The following is a 13,011-nucleotide window of genomic DNA, read 5'->3' on the forward strand; positions in this document are numbered from 1 at the left end:
TACAAAGGGAGTAAGTCAAAATATTGGTTTGTATACACCTATTACTACTCCTAAGAAACCTTGGAGTGACATCAATATGGATTTTGTTCTTGGATTGCCTAAGACAATGAAGGGATATGACTATATTTTTTGTGGTGGATAGATTTTCTAAAATGGCTCATTTCATACCATGTAAGAAGACATCAGATGCTAAGCATGTTGCTAAAAATTTCTTCAAAGAGATTATGGGATTGCATGGATTACTAAGAAGTATTATTTTTGACAGAGACAGTAAATTTGTTGGTTATTTTTGGAAGACTTTGTGGAAAAAGATGGGTACTAAGTTGAAATTTAGTTCTACATTCCATCCATAGATAGATGGACAGACAGAGGTTGTGAATAGAAGCTTGGGTAATTTGCTAAGATAATTAGTAAGAGATAGGCCAAGTAATTGGGAGATGGTATTAACACAAGCTGAATTTTCATATAATAATTATATGAATAGGAGTATAGGGAAAATACCTTTTGAGATTGTTACTAGAATGCAGCCTAGAGGAGTATTAGATTTGAGGGATGTTGTTGGTGTAGAAAAGATAAGTGTTGCAAGGGAAGCATTTGCTGATTTTATGGAGTTTTTGCATAAGGAAGTGAAGTTGAGGTTGGAACAAAGTAATTAGAAGTATAAGGATAATGTTGATAAGTCCATAAGACATCATGATTTTGAAGTTGGTGATGAGGTGATGGTTCATTTTTAGAAAGGAAGATTTCTTGTTAGAACATACAGTAACCTAATGATAAAAAAATTTGGACTCTATAAAATCTTGAAGAAGTTTGATAGTGGTAATGCATATGAAGTTGAGTTACCTAATGGCATGGATATATCTCCTATATTCAATGTTGCTGATTTGTATAAGTATCATGAGTAAGATGAAGTTGTTGTATCAAATGATTATCCTAAGAAGAAGATTGAAGAAGTTGAATGGATATTGGATTAGAGAATTAGTAAGAGCACAAGAGGAAAGATTACTATGAATATTTGGTAAAGTGGAAGACTAGACCTAGTGAAGATACCTCATGGATTTCTCAATCTGAGTTGGATTCAACTTAGGTTGTGACATCTCAAAGATTTAGGAGAATAAAAAAGGAGCTAATATGTGTCCGGATGTGTGAACTTGAAGTTAGATTGTGAATTTGAAAGTTGTATATTGTAATTGGTCATAACCCAAAAGGCCTTACAGCTGGGCATGTATGCTGAATAGCCAATGAATTTATAAGTCTTTTCACTCCATTCTCCTTTGTGTTTTGTTTTCCACTATGTTAACTCTTGCAGAGTGGTTTGGATAGTTGAGTGCACCTTTGGCCCTAGTTATCTCTTTCTTCCTTGCATCAATTATAGATATGCATGGTCAATAGTGAAATCACATCGAGAATTGAAGATTTAATTGTGATTCTATATGTGAAAAGAGAGAGGCATAGACAATTTTTAATTGTGATTGAACATGATATAGCTTTTAAACATTTTCAAGTCTGAATGTGTCAAGTCAAAAAAGGGAAGAGGTCATTGGAGAAGAGGATCGAGATTGACTGCCATTAGAGTATGAAAGGAAAATGTTGTTTTAACTTCTTTGAGATAGGGTGGATACACCATATCAAAGATATGGGGAATGATCTCCTTGCATTAACTATCACTTATGTATTGTGAGCTTCCAATAGTGAGTAAAGATTCATAGTAGAAAAGAGGCTTGTGCTAAATTGAATCAAAGTGTTTCCAAATTTAGTAGAATGCATATTGCATGAGTGAAAAGATGCATTGGAGGTAAATTATTTTGATTACAAATGATATCTTCTATGTATTGTTTATGAAGTTTTTTTCAAATGATGTGTGTTTCTCCCCCGAATGACCTCCACAATGAGCCTTTATCATGATTGATACTATAGTCAAGAGCTATCAGAGCTACAAGAGTTTTCCCCTACCCTAATTCATGCTAGTGGAGCATAAGGAGGTTATACAAGGTTTTTCTCATGTGTAGGTGCATTGTTGAACCTTGCACTTGCATAAAGGCATGAGAAGAGAGGCAGCAAATGTAAAAAATATAGAAATTGATGACCATTTCGCATGCCCCATCTGCTAGGGGATTTGTAGAATATTAATTTTTATGTGAAAAAAATGTGAATCTTCAATTATCTTGAATACCATCTCAATAAAAGTAAAAATCAAGTGCACATGATTGATAGTATAGTCTGAAACCATAACTCTACACATAGTAAAAATTTGTAGGTAAATATTTCCACATTCATCCCATGGGGGGTTCTTTTACCTATTTTTGTACATAAACACACAATGTCTTAGTGTCTTAAAGACACACAATTTTGGGAGAAGGAGGCTCACATGGTGGGCCTAACCAGTTGGCGATGATGTAAGCATATTTTGACCAATCATGCACAAATAGAAGATGATCAAAACAAACATGTGGACCAATAGGCACGTGCCACATGACACGATTCCAAAAGAGGGCCCAAAATTCATGACTTATCCATTTTATGCATGTGGTTAGCAATGAAGGTAGAGAAGTGAGATAAATTTCATCTCCAATTCTCTAGTTAAGTTTAGCAATCAAGATAATTGTGAAGATGAGGAGATTGTAGTCAATTAACTACTAGGCTCGATATATCTAGTTAAGTCATGCAATTAAGGCAAAGAGAAAAGATGGAGAGATGAACCTCATTGCAACTTTTTAATTGTTAATGCATGGTTAAATTTAACCTCAAAGATAAGGAGATAAGGGTTATTGCAAATTCATAGTGGTCTATGCATAGTTAAAGGTTAAGGTGGAGATATGGAGATGGCATAATGTTAAGTAGAGATCAAAGGTGGAGAAGTAGAAATGGTTTGACAAGTGGTAAGTAATTATTAACAAGGTGATGAGGTGGTGGATTTGGCCTATCAGGTGATGACACATGGCACATTAGTCAATTGGGTTTGACCAATAAGGATTATTGAAGGTATATGCAAAGTTTGAAATATTTAAAACTATTAAAAAATCCCTTCAAAAGTTGAGCACACATTCTGAGATTTGAATTTTTTTTGATAAATTTGGGATATAATATAAATTTTGGACAATTTGATATTTCAAATTAAACACTCTGTTCATGGCCAAGGGCCCAAAATCTTCAAATATATGTCAGAGGTCTCATTTTTATCCAAAATATGAAGCATCCTATATCAACAAAAAGGGAAGAAGATGAACTTTTTGATTTTGCAATTAGAATATGTGCAGATTTAACTAGGGAAAAGTTATAGGTAGATTAGTGAAAATAATGGCATTCTTAGCATAACAAGTGTTTTTCATGATAGAGCTTCAGATTTAGTTAAAAAGAAAATGGGGGAGTTTGTTGCCTCCATATTTGGGGAAAATGTTCTTAGGTGTATTTTTATGCATCTAAAGCTATTTGGCATGTGTTTTGGCATTAGAATCAACATATTTTGTAGTTGGTTCTTTCTTCATCATTTGGACAGTTTCAAGCATTTTTTCAAACAACAATGATGAGATCTGATTTTTAGTTGAGGGAAGAGAGAAGAGAGAAGAGAGAAGATTCTAAAATAGCAAGTGGAAGTTCTTCAAATGGACAAATGGAAACATCATATTAGATTCAAGATTTCTTTCATTCTATTTATTCTATTCTCTTCTCTTTCTTTAGGGTTGGTGATTTTTGGTTCTAGACTATTGAGTAGAGCTCTAGGTGTACTGATACTACCATGCCCATCATTTCTCTCTTGTATAAATAGTAGTAATGAAGTTATAGAGATAGTTATATTATATTAAGTTATTTCATGAATTATCTTCATGCATCTTTTATGTATTTGTTTTAAAGAAATGAATAATCTTTTATGGTTTGAGAACAAAGAGCACAAACTCAGTTGCAACCTAGTTTAGGTTGTATGGTTTGGTATATTTTACTTGTGAATCAAGGAGTCATGTAAATTCTTGATTTATCATCATAGGGTTGTAAATTTCATGAAGGCATTGGTTGAGTATTAGATTCAGTTTTGATGCAGATGTTTGATTCACAAAGTGATAAGATAGATCTAGAGTCTTGATATATGAGATATATCACTGATATCCAAGGATGTATGTTTTTAGTTTGTGGAATTTCCCAATAGATAAGACACTAATCAACTATAGGATCTATATTTTTTGTTGCTCATATCTTGCTTATGTTAAAATTAATCAATTTTAAAATAAATTATACTTTTCCCTTTCTATTTAGGAGCTGAAAGAATTTGGCCTCGTTTATCTTATGAAGTTCATAAGTCATGTTATTGGTTACTTCATGTCTATGTTATTTGCATAATCATATAATATTCATGGGCTTTTATTTGCTAATTATACATTTAGATTTATAGTTTTAAAAATTGTTCACATAATGGGATCTATAGGTTCACTTGCCTAGGTCTTGCAAAGCCTAAAGACGAAGAAGGAGTATAGCCTTATACTTGGCCCTAACGTCTGAGTAAGTATGTTGAACATGGGAATTAGCTACCCCTATATGTATTTGTTCCTATCATTGGGTTATTCAAAAACTGTCAATTTAGGAGCCAACAAGGTCAACCTTGGTTAAAAGATTTTTATTGTCACAATGGTTAGAAAGTAACAATAGGTTTGATCTATAAAACGCAATTCACTTTGTAAATTTAGGTCTTAATTCACTCATCTAGTGGCTCATTTATTGGAATTCATTTTCATCTTCACCACTAATCTTCTTGGCATGCCTTCGAGTAATCACACTTCACCAATCTTTTCACTTTTCCTTTGCTACTCTGTTCTTCATCAATTTTCCTTAAGATTTCTAGTCAAGAATGAACCAACCATAGGAAATGTCAATTATGCCTCCTTAAATAGATAGTTTTGATCTTTTTTCACTTAAAAAACACTATCAATCTTAGGGTTAGGTTAGATCCATTAAATCTATCTATCATTTTTTCTTTCTACTCCTTTCTTGATACTTCAAGAAACTTCTTAAATCATTTCCTTTGATTTCCTAAAAAAATCAATTCATGCATTAAATATGCCAACTCATCAATCCTTATCATCCACATGTTTTGACTAATCTTAAAATTTAACTATGTTGGCCTCAAACTTTATTCTTTCATAAACTATAACTTTTGTTGATGCTTGGCCATCAACATGTAACTTGGTCACTATTGTTCTATCTCGCTCAATTTCTATTGGCTCACTTGGTCTCCACTATGGTTAGTTACTACTAAATTTTTCTTCTTCAACTTGCTAGGCCATAACTGTCACTCGGCTAATATATTTTTCTAAGCTAACCATTAAGCTACTTAATCTTTTATTTCAGCTCCTTCATTAACTAACCACATTTCTGTATGATTTTCTTGTCTTAAACTCAACACATCTATACTTCATATGATGATTGAAAAATACATCATCTTGTCAAATATTAACTAATCAAGTGTCCATTGTTATTCCATCATACTTACTCCTCACTAAGCAACAACTTTACTAGTTCATCTATTCATTTCTCTTTTCAAAACAATTGATATGGCACTCATCACAAGTAGTAAATGTCTCTCTAGTAAGTTTGACATCAATGACAACATAAAAAAAATTCCAATTTTAGTTTCTAACAATCACCCTCTTTGGCATTGATGTCAACACCTCTAGTTATATTCACTCTCTGATATGCATCCAAATTCATATGTCTCCATTTGTTCATCTCAACACATACTCTCCTTCACTCGTATAGATATATAATGCTAATTGAGTGCATGGCTTATGCCTCTTAATCATATTCTCCATATGGATATGAATGGTAACCATACAACTTCTCCCTCTTTGATAACAATGCTAAAGACAACAACCATTCACATGTATAACTTCGCATGTCACTTTCTAACTTATATTCAAAATCACTTTCTCTTTCATGTTTACATTGACTCCATATAGTCATATCTTCTTTATGCTTCAATTCATCATATCATAATCTTTAGGTAGCTCCTAAAGTGTGACCCCTTTGCATCAACATGTACGATATTCTAATCATAATATTTGATGCAATGCAACATCTCTTCTCAACTTTATTTAGAGAGGGAATGACCCCTAACTTGCCTCTTAGATACTCATAAGTAGCCTTAGGTAATTCCTTAGTGAATGTATCATCTATCTTCTCCTTTGTGTTTACATACTCCAATCTCACTTCTTTATCTTGAAATAGCTCTCTCAAGTAATGATACTTGATAGATATATTTATTTTTTCTGTGTGCATCACATGATTCTTTGATATTTTTATAAAACTCGTATCATCACAATATATCACCATAGGTTCAGTGATCTCTTCCTTCATGCCTTTCAATAATTGTTTGATCCGCACAATATTTGAACAATTGACAGTTGTAGCAACATATTCCTCCTCTATTATGGATTGAGAAATATAAATTTCTTCTTTCTTCTCCATGAAATCAATCTCCTACCTAGAAAGAAGGCATCTCCATTTATACCCTTTCTCTCATCAATGTTGTTTTCCCAATCAACATATATATAAACCTTTAGCTCAAACTTGTTGCTCTTTTTATACCATAATCCATAATCTTCTGTTCCTTTTAGATATCTCAATATTTTTTTACTACCATCATATGATTTTCTCTAGGATTAGCACAAAATCAAGAAGCAATACCAATTGTTAATGCAATATCAGGTTTACTATGTACAACAAATTACAATTTTCTAATCATTGACCTATATAATGCTTAATTCACCTTAGTTGAATCATCATTCTTTGATGGTTTATAACTAGTACCCATATGTGTTCCAATTGATATTGAGTCTTCAATATCTCTTTAACATACTTTAATTGTGTAATGTAAATACCCTTATCCATCTGGTAAACTTGTAAACCAACAAAGAACTTAATCTCTCCAAACATTAACATCTCAAATTCCTTTTTCATCTCATTAGAAAATGACTTATACATCAAACCTTTTCCTCCAACTATCTTATCATAAATAAATATTTTAGCTAGCAGTATCTTACTTTCATATTCACTTTTCATGTACAGATTACTATTGTCATTAGTTCTTGCAAAACTAATTTTCACCATATAATAATGTAATTTTTCTTACCATGCTCTAGGGGTTTCCTTCAAACTATGTAATAATTTATGTAGCTTACATACCATATTCCTCTTTCTTGGATCAATAAATCCTTCAGGTTGTTCAATGTAGACTTATTCTTCTAAGATTTCATTAAAAATGTAGATTTGAAATTTATCTAGTATACCTTGAATCCTTTGTAGGAAATATATGCAAGAAAATTTCTCACTCCTTCCAATCTTGCAACTAGGGAAAATGCCTCTCCATAGTCAACTCCTTCTTGTGCATATCCCTTACAAACTAATCTTTATTTGTTCTTTGTAACTTCTCCTTTCTCATTTAGCTTATTTTTGAAAACCCACTTGGTTCAAATCACATTTGTGTCATTTGGTCTGGGTATCAATGTCTAGTCAATTTTCTTATTTATTTCCTTTATCCAATCTTCATTCTTCAAGGCTTCTTTAATTTTTTTAGGTTCAACCTCATACAATAAATATGTATCATTTTTCAACTTACTTCTTGTGATGACTCCTGAATCTTTACTTCCAACAACTTGGTCTGGTGTATGATTCCTCCTCACATACTTTGATAAGACATGTTCAAATCTTTTTTCTTCTTCATATATTCATTTAATTATGCTTTTTGTTCAATTTTAGGTATCTCTAGCTACAAATTAGCTTGGTTAGTCTTATGTTTGGTTTCCTCTCTCTAACATTTGTCTTCTGGTGTTTGTAGCTTGGCCCCTCTAGCCTGATGCTCAATACAACTTTTCTACTAAACCTCAAAATTTCTTGGTTTTTGATTATCAACAACCTCTTTCTGTGGTTTAGGTAAGGTTCTAGGTTCACCTTCATACACATAGAAAAAGTTTGTGTAATCATTGGGCTCTTTCTTTTATTCTTTTCAACAAATCCATCAAATCTAACATTTGCACTTTCCAGAGTTTTATTAGTGTTAGAATTCAAACACTTATAAGCCTTTCTTTTAGTGGAATATCCTATAAATATACATTCATCACTCTTTGCATCAATTTTTCCTTTTCTTGTATCCTTTATGTTAGAAATAGGGATTTTTTTATTTTTTTTTTGGGAGGGGGGGGTGTTTGAATCATTAATCTACAAACTTTAGTTTCCAAATAGATATTGTTTCTTACCAAGGGAAAACCCCAGTGAGGATGACACCTACTAGATAATTTACTAATATATAAGTTCCTTGTTTGAGGATGGACCCTGTTAGGAGTCAATGAGAAAATTTAGTATAAGGAGTCCCTATTAGGAGACTTTGAATCTCTTTTTGGAGATTCCAACCCTATTAGGAGTTGTAGTACAGTAGACGCAAGATGAGCCCACTATCCAAACATGCATTTCCAATTACAAGAAGAGTTCATTTCCCAAAAAAGTAATCAAACTTTAGGGGTATAGGTACTATAACTTATTTCTTAAATGATCTTTGATCTTCAACTTGATCTCGGATCACAAAGTAGCTTTCACAAGACTTCACATACATCACTCTTACAAAAGTTCTCATACAATTTCTCAACATCACAATTAGCACATAATGTTCACACTTCTCATCACAAGATGTCCTTTGCATAAATACCATGCCTTTACATAAATTGTTGCAAGGTCAGCTAAGACCACAATATACTTTTCCAACTGAGAGTAAACATCTAGGATGTTGGCCCTAATTGGACAAGGAATTATTTTGTAAACAAAATAATCCTTTCCTTGAATTCTGCTATCCTATTTTGCTAAAACATGATTATCTTTGTTCCATATAATCCGTACTAACTTTTGAGGTTATACACATCATCACCAACATGTATACTATCTCCATCTAACTTTGCTAGTCATAATATGACATCAACAAGTTGAAAACAAAACAATACACTACAGAATACCAAATTCCATACTTAGTCAATTTTTTGATTACCAAATGCTAAGTATCTTTATTTTTGAGGTTTCATGTAAGCATGTACATTATGCATTGCCATAAATGACAAAAATTACATACTTCCATTATCTGATTGTCAACAATCTCCCCTTTTGGCATTGATGGCAACAAAATAGGAAAAATTGCTTAAGTAGCAAAAAATTTAACAAAAATGCATTCATACTACATCTATTATAGTTTTTCCATCTTTATATATGCTCCCCCTTATAATATACTTTACAATCCTTTTTACCTATTGTATATCTCCCCTTAAATATACTTCTCTCTTTAACAATCTTAAAAAATTTCATGTGTACTTCTCCCCCTTTGACATTAATGACAAAGGTCAAAATGTCAAAATCTGTCCAAAATTGTCCATCTATTGTCAAAAATGTTTTCCTTCTTGCCTTAAGCTGGTAGAATCTTCATGCAATAATCAAAATTTGCCTTAAGATTATCCATACCTTTTGTCCATGTCTTCTTGGCCAATTTAGTAGAGGTGAGAATTGTATATAAATAATATGATGCAATCTCAATTGCATTAAGATCTAAATAAAGAAAGTTAGAATAGTTGTCCTTGGACTTGACACATTCCTCCAACTGTTTCTCAACAAAAGATATTTTCAAAGCAATAGACTCTTTGAAATCTGATATTCTCTTCAAAATTTGTTCCTTTTGAAGTTTCAATTTCCTGATATCATTGTGAATATTGGCCACTTGTCCTTCAAAATCATTAACTTTATAGATGGATGTTGTAACTGGCTAGATAAAGCCTCTACCTCACTCATCTTACCTCCAATCTGACTGTCAATATCCTTAGTAAGTTTATATGATAGAGTAAACTTAATGTACAATATATTCCCATCATGTTGACATTTTCAAAGTTCCTTGATACAAGTATCAAGATTAACAAAATCATTCTTAATATTTTGGCAAACGGTGCTAAACAAGTTAGCATCATGTGAAATTTGTGCCTTTGCTTTTGCAACATTCACCAAGTTAGTAAATTTTTCATCAAATGACTTTAGCACTACATGTGGCCTTTGTTCTGGATATGCTTCTATGTGCTACACTGCTAGAGTATTATGTAGTCTATTAGTAATCTCCATCAAGGTCTTCTACAGGCTCTTTACTATTCTATTCTTCTGAATAAGCTTTGATAAGGATGAGATCAAATCAGTTTGATTGTCATCATCAGTTGCTAAGCTACCAAGTGAAAGTGGAGTAGATGAACTAGAAGGTTTAGGTTCATCCTCCCTTTTCTTCTTGGTTGCTTCATTTATTCTTCTCTCTTCTTCTTCTTCTATTTTCTTTCTTATTTCTTCTTCTGATATTCTTTTCTTTTCTTGCTCTTCCTTTCTTTTTTTCTCATCCTCAAGCAATTTCTACTTGGCCTCTTTTACTTTATTCATTTCTTCTTCAAGTAACCTCTTTTCTTCTTCAATTTGTCTCATTTTTTCTTCAATATGCTCAGTATTAGGTTCATTAAGTTTGGAACCTTCAAATGGATTAGTATCATCAATGTTAATGAAAACATTGGTCTAATTTGTCTGCATTGTGTCACTATCACTGAGACTTCCAAGGTTATGGGTGCTAGTGGAGATGTTTTCTTCAACATCTTATTTATTGCTATTGCAATCTCACTTCTTAATTTATCTTTCTTAGCTGCCATAAACAAAAATGGTCTTAGTTTATTTCTCAAGTAAGGTGTAAGATTATTGAACAATCTTTTAATCTCTTCTTCATCATCAATCTTGCAAATAGTTCTTAGCATAGACTTTTGAAGTTCTAAATCTTCTTCTCTTGCTAGTGCCTTCTTCTCAATAAGTCTGTCATAGACTTTTTGGTTCACTATTCCCTCAATATCTTTCAATTTTAGATTATTGGCTATAATGTATCTCATAGTAGAGATATCAATATGATCTTTCTCAAAAAATTTATACAAATCATAAAATTTGTTCATCTAAACAAAGTTACCTTCAATAGCAATAGTTGAGTTAATCTTTTCTATCTTTGCTTCTAGGGTTGTCAAGATTTTCCTGTTGATTGATTTAATGTTGTCACCTTCTCTACTTGCTTGACTTCTTCTTCTTCTTCTTCTTCTTCTTCATCACTAGATTTTTCAATTGTTAACAATGTCTTTTGCCTATTGCCTAGTCTAGTGGCCTTTTTCTTGACCCCTTTTATCTTTGTGGTCACTGTTTCTATCAATCTATTACATTTTCTCTTTGGCTCACTAGGTTTTGACATCTGACACTGTTACACACAGGATGCTCTATTCTTAAGATGTCTCTATAATAGATATTGACAAAGGTTGCACATTTAATATTCCTTGTTTCATGGTTTTCCTATCTGCCTTAGACTCAATCTTAGTCATACTGAACTCTAATAAAGCTTTATTCATAATAGACTCTATCTTCTTGTGAGATGCCTTCTCCAAGGTTGCCTGATGAGCTAACTAGGTAATCTCATCATAGGTTCCAACTCTATATTCTACTTTATCCTCTTCTAATTTTGAAAATAAATCAATATAACCAAATGCTATATCATCATTCAATTCATAACCCAAGGGATCAAGAAATGCTTATTGAGGTTCTACTACTTGAATATAAGTATAATCTATATCAACCATAATGCAAATTTTTTCTTTAAACCTATCTACAATTACATGTGCAATTCTAAATCTCTATCTCATTTCATTCTAAAATGTTTTTATTATCAGGTTTCCACTATCCAATATCTTATCTACAGGATGTTTTCTACATACTTTCATGATCTTCTCCATTATACATCTATCACTACTTATTATATCCACATGACTAATAACTATGGAAATATTTTAAGCACATGAATGAATATGTGATTTATTAGTGACTAAAATCTAAACACACTATTCTTAGTCCTCTTGATATTTTCTAGGTTCTCAAGTAATTTCATTCTCATAATTTCACTAAGGTTTACTTGTTCCTTCTCTACACATATCTTATATGTTGCATAGATAAATTCAGCTAATAATTCATCAATATTTGAGCTTACACATACAAAGTAGGCAATGATTCTACTCAGGAATCTTACATCATCTAGCTTAATGGTGCTAATCACCATCACCTTTCCATTATACACTGCTTTGGTATAACTTTCAACTTTCTTCTTAACCATTTTCTCACCTATAGGTACATTGCCTTGTTTATTAAGACCAATTACCTCATGAATAAGGTCAGCAAAAATATCAATTACACTATCTTGCATCCATAGCTTTCCATCATGTATCCTACTTAATTTGATTGGTGTCTACTCATCTGTGTCCAATTCATGGTAGAAATGATATTTCAATAGGTCTACTTCCTTTAAATGTTAAAATCTAAGATTCACAATCATGTCATGATTGAAAACTAATTTCATATCCTTTTTCATGTATTCACTCCCAATAGATTCAAATTTACTATTAAGATAGCTTCCTACATCTTCTAAATATACTACATTGTTTAAAATAATGGATAATACTAAGTTAGGGTTTCCTTCTATGGGTTTCACAGAAACAATATTCAACTTAGGTCTATCCTCATTCTCAACATTGTGCACTACTAACATATCCATGATTCTATCAAATATGAACTCTTACAAACTAAATTTGTGGAAAAATGATAAAATACCTTTTCCAAAAATAGGGTTTACTTCAAAATTTCCTTGATAAGTCACTTTTGAGTGCTCTTCACTTTGGATGTATTCACAATGAAGTGAAAATTAATTCTATACTTTATTTATTCCATTAACTTGAACTTGCATTAATTGTGTACTTTGCAAACATGAAAAAGTTGTCAATTACATTTTGTAATCCAATAATTGCTCAAGATCATCTAAGTGATCTTTAGATGCCACCCAAGGTTTACTATAGTCTCCTTTCATCATGTAAATGCTCCTCAAGACTTCACTTCATGAAATTCTCTACAAAAACATAGTTTTCATTTTGTACTATAGAATTAACCTTTTTT

This window comes from Cupressus sempervirens, chromosome 6, assembly GCF_028749045.1.
Source record: "Cupressus sempervirens isolate cs-2001-9-10 chromosome 6, ASM2874904v1, whole genome shotgun sequence".
In the NCBI taxonomy this organism is placed as follows: Eukaryota; Viridiplantae; Streptophyta; class Pinopsida; order Cupressales; family Cupressaceae; genus Cupressus; species Cupressus sempervirens.